Consider the following 9942-nt stretch of genomic DNA (forward strand, 5'->3'; position numbering starts at 1 on the left):
GGTGAAGAAATTTTTCCTAATATCCAATCTAAACCTCCCCTGGCGCAACTTGAGGCCATTTCCTCTTGTCCTATCGCTAGTTAGTTGGGAGAAGAGACCAACACCCATGTTGCCACAACCCCCTTTCAGGTAGTTGTAGAGAGCGATAAGGTCTCCCCTCAGCCTCCTCTTCTCCAGACTGAACAACCCCAGTTCCCTCAGCCGCTCCTCATAAGACTTGTGCTCCAGACCCCTCACCAGCTTCGTTGCCCTTCTTTGGACATGCTCGAGCACCTCAACATCCTTCTTGTAGTGAGTGTCTTTATTTCTTTTATTTATTTTATACAATCCCATTACAAGGAAACACACACAACAAAAATCATGATAGGCTATAAAAACTTATAAAATAAAGGTTCTCTGTGGCATGCTCTAACTATTACTTCACTCATTATATTAAGGTGGTCTTATATTTCCATACTCATTATGCACAAGTGGTAGTTAATTTTAGTATTAAAATTAGGCAAAGTAAGATAAGGACAGAGCTTTCACTTGCTACTTATTCAACATTAACCAATCCAAGTTATAAATCATAAAATCAGACAACCAAGCTGCCACGAGCGAGGGAAGGCAAGCAGTCGACTCAATATGAGTGATAAGGCAAGTTTCAACTTTATTGCAAAACCTTACACATATTTATACACTAAGTTCTACCTTATGCATACTTGTCTTACAATCATTGGCTTAGCTCTAAAGATTGCATTATCATACTCCTCCTACTTGCGGTTACTGCTACGTGGTCCGGGTTCCATCCTGTTTTTCTTATACAGTGCTTCTTCTTAGCTGTTTACCACAGCTCCTTCTCCTCAAGGCCGAGCCATGCAGATGTCCAGCTGTTTACCAGCTTCCCAATGCTGCAGCTCCTTCTCCTTAAGGTCGAGCCATGCAGGGTGATCCCAACATCTCCCCCTTTTTGTTTTTGTATAAACAAAACCTGATGGATCATTCGCAATCCAAGGACTGTGAGAAAGATGGACCCTCTGTACATTCTTGTATCGTCCTGTGCCGCGAACTCAGCCCAGCAGTTGGTAGGTGCCAGCTTTACGTGGGCGTCCCCACGGAGGCAACGGTGGCCTTGCCGTACACCGTCCCACTGCCCTTCAGGAAATCCCGGTATTACACATTTGCAGAGGAACGAGTTTCGACACACGTGGCCAGTGAGTGTCGGAACTCACCTCAGTTGTCACCTTTTAACACAGGGAGCCTATGGCGTATGCGCCCGCTGGCCAGACGTGCTGCACGTGCCACAGCCATCCCGTCTATTGGTTCGTAGGCTTTGTTCACACGGCATCTTACCATAATCCAGCAGTCACATATCAACTTATGCTTAAGTCAATAGCAGAATATTACAAAGCAAAGCAATTCTAGCTGTACTACTTCTAGTGATATAAACTACTCCTAGTGATAGAAAAAAGGTACTTGTATAAGGCTATGAAGACCAATATTATATCTTACCAAAGCATTTGTAGTTATAGAACACTTTGCCTCAAAAGCTTTCCACGTTCATCTCATGATACCGCAAATTTCAGTGTGATTTACCCCTACATTTTCTTTTGACTGAGGTGGCATCCAGATTGCGATGACACCTGATAGTGTCATGATGTGTCCAACGATGACGATGGCGACTGCCCCACCCATGGCCTCACCCACTTCGAGGCACCTGCAAAGTGGGTTACCCATGGTTTTACCCATGGTTTTACCCATGGTTTTAAACAGCCACCACCGTCAACCTCGTCCCCTGGTTAGCAGTTGAAAAGGTCCTTTCTCCTTCCGCAAATAATTTAACACATATAAGGCTTTATTCAAAGGTTCTTAGGGTAATGTGGTAGCCTCTCCCCCTTTTTGTTTTGAGTGTGATTATCTAACAAAGCTCATTCATTGGGTGTGTAAGATACTCGTTGGAGTTATTAGCTAGCCAAGCATTCTTTACTACCCTTTGAACCATTCCTTGTAGACAATGCAATAAACATGGTACAATAAGCATTAGTATTAAGATAACAAGTACTATAACAACTGCCCCTTTTATTAAGTCTTGTAACCATCCACTTAGGCCCAAACTTGACAGCTATGATTCGAGGTTTAGTGAACTTGTCTGTAACCTGTCCGTTAAGTCCTTCAGTTTTTGTAATTGTTGAGTTACCGACTGTGATGTATCTGTTACATTCATACAACATATGCCATCAAACTCCTCACACCCGTGCACTTGGGCCAAAAGTAGGAAGTCGATAGCTGCCCTATTTTGCAATGTCGCATGCCTTATTGAGTCAGTTTCCGTTAACAAAGCACTGAGTGTTGCAGAAGTAGCATTGGTTTGTTTCGCTAGCCAACATCCCAATTTATTTAAAGTGGTTAAGCCTTGGGCAGCAGCGACCCCAGGGGCAAGGAAAGAGGTTAGTATGGTTTTGTCCACAGTCCAAAAATCCAGTTGGTCATTGCACTCTTCCTGATATTTTCAAATCTGTCGTCTTATTCTATGCCGTCGGGTAAGGTTCAATATCATAGAAGTGTTGGGAGTTAACAATGTTAGGTGCCCCAATGTGTAAGGACCACCTCTCAAACGGGAGGGAACACCTTGCCATGCACGATCACCACAAATCAAGAATATTCCTTTAGGGAGTCTCATTGGGACAATAGTAGAGCGCGAGATGTTGCTCGTTGTATAATTACACCAATTGGTAGCATTCTGAAAAACGGCCAACGTGGGACTTACATCCTGTGATCTGGTATCGTCCTGTCCTGTATAATTAAAATATAAACAGGTAGGGGCTGTAATGCATCCTAAAATACCCAACTCCTGCTGTTCCAACAACTCCTGTGGTCCGTGTGTCATCCATCCGTCCCACTTATCCATAGCTGCAGAGGTGTTTGTTATTTTTTAAAAACAAGGTTAGATCAGGGGTGGTCTTCTTTACCACCATTGTCGAATCATAGTCCCCTAAGGGCAGACCAACCAAGCATGTTGTAAACGGATTCTCAGCAGTGGATGTAGATAAGCAAAGGTGGCCTTGGCCCGTTTGATTGGCTAGTGTAACCCAGATATTTTTTCTTGGTTGAACGGAAAACCACGCCTGAACCTGGCATATCAAACACGTGACTATCAGACTCACGAACAACGGGATTTGCGTCCTGCGTCGGTAAAGACTGTCATCCCATTCACTGGGGTCTCCGATCGCATAGGCATTTCTTCAAACTGTTGATTAGCCAACAGTGACAATAATCTATCGGACAGATAGCTATTTGTAACGTGTTCTAAAAAATCAGAGATTGCGATCTGAAACTCCAGAGAACTGGCTAACAACCAATCTAAGTACTTTTGAGATACAGGAACATAAATTATTACAGGTTCTAATCCAGATATTTCTACAATTCTTTGTCTTCCCTTAATAATGAGTTGTGCAAATAATTCATATCTGGTGACCACTGTTTTTCTGGGTTGATAGGAGAGAAAAACCCATTCCAATACTTTCAAACTGTTTGCCGTATTTCCTAACTGTACCATCAATCCTAGTGGATGTTGCCGTTCCCCTCCTGAATTAACTATCATAAGCGAGATACTCTCAGTAGGTGAACATCTGTGAGCATAGGTTGTTGCTATCTTCTCAGTAATTTTCTGCAAAGCCTGGTGTTGATCCTCGTCTAGTTGACGTCGCTCTGGAGCCTCCACCGAAGACTCCAGGAGCGGCATCAATGGCCTCAGATCATCATTAGTAATTCCGCAAATATTGCGAACCCACTGTATATCCCCCATTAATTTTTGGACATCAGAAAGATTTTCTATTTTCGCCTTAATCTTTATTTTTTGTGGGTGGACCGCTGCCCTGGTAATAATCCAGCTCAAATATTGCCATGGTTCCTTCTTTTGAATTTTTTTCGGTGCTATTTTTAAACCCCGTTTTCCTAAATAGTGCTCTAAGTGCTGTAAAATGTGGTCTGCATTCAATTGTGTCCCTGCTATTAATATATCATCTATATAATGATACATTATTAAATCTGGATACTTTTTCCACACCGGTTCTAGAGCCCATGCCACAAATGTCTGACACATCGTAGGTGAATTTTGCATTCCTTGTGGTAACACTACCCAATGATACTTTTTGCTAGCTCTCCTTTATTTACCGATGGTACCATAAAGGCAAACTTTTCTGCATCCTCAGCTGCTAAGGGAATGGTAAAAAAGCAATTGAAATATACTCTTCGATTCCCTGCAAAAGAAATGATACATTTGTGACAATAATTACAACGACATAGAACAAACCCACAACACCATTTTACAAATATGGCATATTGAAGTTCCTGCTCTTGACCGTCCGGGGAGAGCCGCTGAGACAGTCAACGAGCCATCATTCCGCATACAAAAGAGTGAAAGCGTCAGCTGGCAGTACGTCAGAGTTGACTGCGTCCGTGGGACGTGTGACAAGATCTTCAGGTCTTACTGCCGGCCGTACCGACCTGGCCGGTACCCACTTCGCTCCGTCCCCTCCCCCTCTGCCAAAGTCTCTTGTCTCATGCCTCGCCAATGTTGGGCAGGGTCGGATCTTGACTTGGGGGAAGGATCATCCCAGGCAGCCCCCTCCTGTTGCGGCACGGGTCAGGAGGCGGGGGCCAAGGAGGACTCACCACCTCCGTTGGTTGCGTTAGCGGGGGGGGGGGTGGGGGGAGGCGGGCGGGGGTTGCTCGTTCTCACCATCCCCAGCTCGGCCTCCCTTCTCTCCCGAGGCTGTGGCAGCGGCAGCTGCTGCCGCCGCAGTCCGCTCTGATTTTATCGCCTTTATAGAGTCTCTGACTAATCGCCAGGTTGTTAACACTTTCGCAGCCGTATGATTCTCTTTAGAGGCTGCCTCAAACACCAATTTCCCTGCTTTCTCCCAGGTAGGTAACTCAAAAGCTGTTGCAGAGTCTGCTGCTAGCCCCTGGCTCTTCAAAACAGTCTCGAATAGCAATCGCCACGTTGTTGCTAGCTCCGCTGCTTGCCCATCTCCTTTCGAGACCCGCCCCATCGATCTTTCACATGGGCACACAGGGGAACATTGAGTACATTGTTCTGGGCAACGTTGTCCCGTCTTGCCCTCACATACATCATCGTAGATCTGTTTCTCTGACTTATTTATGCAGCCGATTTACTCGGTGCATCTGGCACCTCAGGAGGTGCAGTCAGAGTTGCTGAAGGTCCTGGACCCTCTGACTGCTCACAGAGACTAAACAATACCCCCAGCTTCATTCCTTGCATACCTTGAACAGATCCCCCTTTGAGACTTAGAGAAATAATCAATATTTCAAATAAGTCTCACTTAGATATTTTCATTCCAAAGTCCCCATCCTTGGGAGGCTTCAGAATTTTCCAAAATTTCTCTATGGTTTCTTCCCACTGCCATATGTCTTGTTGGAAATTCTTCTATCTTTTATAGGAAAGCTTTTAGGTCTGAGGAGTTTATTTTCCTCTACTGTGAGCATGCCTACCTTGAGTGATTGCATTCTTTCTATCTTCCCACTAGACTGTGGTCTCCAAGGGGTATGTAGATCCCATTTCAACTGGAGGAATCTCGACACTCCTTGGATTATTTCTAAAATAAAATGAGTTCCATTATTGGAGAATAAGCCCTCAGGGATTCCGAACTGTGGAATTATTTCTTCTGATAAATCTATTTGCCAGTGCTCCCCTTTTTGCTTCACCCATCAGTAGCTTTCTTTGAATTTTAGGGTTGTTTGCGCAGCAGGTCGGACATCTTCTTACTATTACATCTGGAAGTTGATGTTAACCACATTAAAAGCCTTAAAGGCAGAGAGAAAAGCTGCAGCTGATATGGAGGAGGCTGTTAAACCGCCTTCAACCAATCCCTTTTTAACCGAGTCAGAGGGTCCAGGACCTTCAGCAACTCTGACTGCACCTCCTGAGGTGCCAGATGCACCGGGTGAACCGGCTGCATTAGATAAGTCAGAGAAACAGATCTACGATGATGTATGTGAGGGCAAGACGGGACAACGTTGCCCAGAACAATGTACTCAATGTTCCCCTGTGTGCCCGTGTGAAAGATCAATGGGGCGGGTCTCGAAAGGAGATGGGCAAGCAGCGGAGCTAGCAACAACGTGGCGATTGCTATTCGAGACTGTTTTGAAGAGCCAGGGGCTAGCAGCAGACTCTGCAACAGCTTTTGAGTTACCTACCTGGGAGAAAGCAGGGAAATTGGTGTTTGAGGCAGCCTCTAAAGAGGATCACACGGCTGCGAAAGTGTTAACAACCTGGCGATTAGTCAGAGACTCTATAAAGGCGATAAAATCAGAGCGGACAGTGGCGTCAGCGGCTGCTGCTGCCACAGCCCCGGGGGGAGAGAAGGGAGGCCGAACTGGGGATGACGAGAACGAGTGACCCCCGCCCGCGCCCCCCACCCGCGCCCCCGCCCTCCCCCTAACGCAACCAACGGAGGTGGTGAGTCCTCCTTGGCCCCCGCCTCCTGACCCGGAACATGAGCACTGGTCGCCCCTGCGGCAACAGGAGGGGGCTGCCTGGGGCAATCCTTCCCCCAAGTCAAGATACGGCCCTGCCCAACATTGGCGAGGCATGAGACATGAGGCTTTGGCAGAGGGGGAGGGGACGGAGCGAAGTGGGTACCGGCCAGGTCGGTACGGCCGGCAGTAAGACCAGAAGATCCTGTCACACGTCCCACGGACGCAGAGTCCGACTCCGATGTATCGCCAGCTGACGCTTTCGCTCTTTTGTATGGGGAATGACGGCTCATTGACTGTTTCAGCAGCACTCCCTGGACGGTCAAGAGCAGGAACTTCAATATGCCATATTTGTAAAACGGTGTTGTGGGTTTGTTCTATGTCGTTGTAATTATTGTCACAAATGTATCATTTCTTTTGCAGGGAATCAAAGAGCATATTTGAATAAGACACGCTCCCCACGGTGTATACGGTGTAACAGAATTGGGGGGATAGAGAATTTTGGGTAACTTGCAATCTGCCAGAAGTTTTTTGGGTGCTCGAAATAGGGCAACGAAAACCTACCTTAAAAATTACTTTTTGCAACAATCAAGCAGACCCAAAAGAATGGAGTTGTCATATGCTAATAGATATGGGAGCGGATGTAATCATTATTTCCAGCAGGGACTGGCCTGCAACCTGGCCAACACATAATCCAGCCCATGGATTGATTGGAGTCGGAGGCGTCTCTAATACCATGCAAAGTTCAGTACTCTTGCAATGTAAGAACCCAGATGGGTATACAGTAACAGTAAAACCATATGTAGCTCCGATCCCAATCAATTTGCTAGGGAGAGATGTTTTGGGACAAATGAGTTGTGTTCTAAGTAGCACTCCTGAACATTTTGTGGAGCGGCCATTGAGGAGCGACCGACACTCAAATTGACATGGAAAACTGATACACCGGTTTGGGTGGATCAATGGCCGCTATCTCAAGAAAAGGTCGCTAAGCTACAGGAATTGGTAAAAGAGCAATTAGAAAAGAAACATATTAAACCCACTACAAGTCCATGGAATACACCTGTATTTGTAATTCCTAAAAGAAAAAAAAAAAAATTTCCACAGAATGTGATGTTGAGAACCAAAATCAGAACATTGAATGATGTTCAAAAATTAGTGGGAGATTTGAACTGGATTCGTAATATTTGTGGAATAACAAATGAAGAAATGACACCATTGTTGAATCTGTTATCAGAACTTTGGAAGATTTAAAAATGTTCATGTTTCAATTGATTGCTATTCTGCAGTAGTTTGGGCCACTGCACAAACAGGAGAAACTAGTAGGCATGTACAAAAGCATTTGCGAGCTGCATTCGCAGCCCATGGTATACCCCTACAAATTAAAACCGATCATGGTCCTTGTTATGTAGCCCAGTCAACCCAATGATTTTTTGCTCAATGGGGAGTGATGCATGTTACTGGAATACCGCATTCCCCAACTGGACAAGCTATTGTTAAATGAATGAATCATTCCCTGAAGTGTTTCTTGCAAAAACAAAAAGGGGGAGAGGCTACACATCACCGCAAGGACGATTGAATAAAGCCTTATATGTGTTAAATTATTTGCATCTAGCAGAAGGAGAAACAGTACCTCCCATAATAAAACATGCAAAAGGAATGACAGGAAGTCTGTCTGAGTTAACACAAAACGTGCAAGTAAAAGTTGAAAATTTGGAAAAGAATATGTGGGAAGGACCTTTTCAACTGCTAACCTGGGGACGAGGTTATGCTTGTGTCATTACAGATTCTGGAACTCGTTGGGTACCCGCAAAATGGGTAAAACCATGGGCGAAACAGTCACCATCGTCATCGTCGGACACATCTTGACACTATCAGGTGTCATCGCAATCTGGATGCCACCTCAGCCAAAAGAAAATGTATGGGTAACATTAGCAAATCAAACAGGACAGGACACCTTCTGTCTGTCTCTTTCCTCCCCGGGCAAGCCCATTTCAATCTACCAGAAAGGTTATGGTGGCTGTGTGGAGATCAATTGGGTGGGAAACAGCTGCCCGGGAACTGGTCAGGGGACTGTACCACGGGCGTCCTAGTCCCTAATTTGCAAATAATTAATCAGACTGCAATTAGCGGTATCATTAGAGGAACATGGAAAGCTTTTAGGGCAAAGTGCTCTATAACTACAAATCCTTTGGTAAGATATAATATTGGTTTTCATAGCTTTGTGCAGGCGCTTTTTCCATCGCTAGGAGTAGTTTCCATCACTAGGAGTAGTACAGCTAGAATTGTTTGCTTTGTAACATTCTGCTATTGGCTTAAGCATAAATTGATATGTGGCTGCTGGATTATGGTAAGATGCCGTGTGAACAAAGCCTACGAACCAATAGACAGGATGGCTGTGGCGCGTGCAGCACATCTGGCCAGCGGGCGCATACACCATAGGCTCCCTGTGTTAAAAGGTGGCAACCGAGGCGTGTTCCGACACTCGCTGGCCACGTGTGTCGAAACTCGTTTTTCTGCAAATGTATAAATACCGGGATTTCCCGAAGGGCAGTGGGCTGGTGTACGGCAAGGCCACCATTGCCTCCGTGGGGACGCCCACGTAAAGCTGGCACCTACCGACTGCTGGGCTGAGTTCGCGGCACAGGATGATACAAGAATGTACAGATGGTCCATCTTCCTCACAGTCCTCGGGTTGCGAATGATCCATCAGGTTTTGTTTATAGATAAGCAAAAAGGGGGAGATGTTGGGATCACCCTGCATGGCTCGACCTTAAGGAGAAGGAGCTGTGGCATTGAGAACCTGGTAAACAGCTGGATATCTGCACGGCTCGGCCTTGAGGAGAAGGAGCTGTGGTAAACAACTAAGAGGAAGCAAAGGAGCGCATGGACACCTGCAGGCAGCGAATCCTGACTGTGTGAGAGGCGCATGGACAGCGCGTGATATTTTGTATACAGCCAATTGCAATAACGTGTGTAACAAGCTGTAACCAATCATGAGTGTGTGCGCGGTGACTAAACAAAAATTATGATATATATTGGAGTCAGACAAGACAATAAACGGCTTCGGAATATAACTCTCATAGAGTTGTGAAGTCCATCCTTCTCCCGCACTGTTCCAATGCTTGACCACTCTCTCTGTAAAGAAATTTTTCCTAATATCCAATCTAAACCTCCCCTGGCGCAACTTGAGGCCATTTTCTCTTGTCCTATCGCTAGTTAGCTGGGAGAAGAGACCAACACCCACCTCGCCACAACCCCCTTTCAGGTAGTTGTAGAGAGCGAGAAGCTCTCCCCTCAGCCTCCTCTTCCCCAGACTAAACAACCCCAGTTCCCTCAGACACTCCCCATAAGACTTGTGCTCCAGACCCCTCACCAGCTTCGCTGCCCTTCCTTGGACTTGCTCCAGGACCTCAGTATCCTTCTTGTAGTGAGGGGCCCAAAACTGAACACAGGATTCGAGGTGCG

This window comes from Phaethon aethereus (genome assembly GCF_964289735.1).
Source record: "Phaethon aethereus genome assembly, chromosome: W".
Classification (NCBI taxonomy): Eukaryota; Metazoa; Chordata; class Aves; order Phaethontiformes; family Phaethontidae; genus Phaethon; species Phaethon aethereus.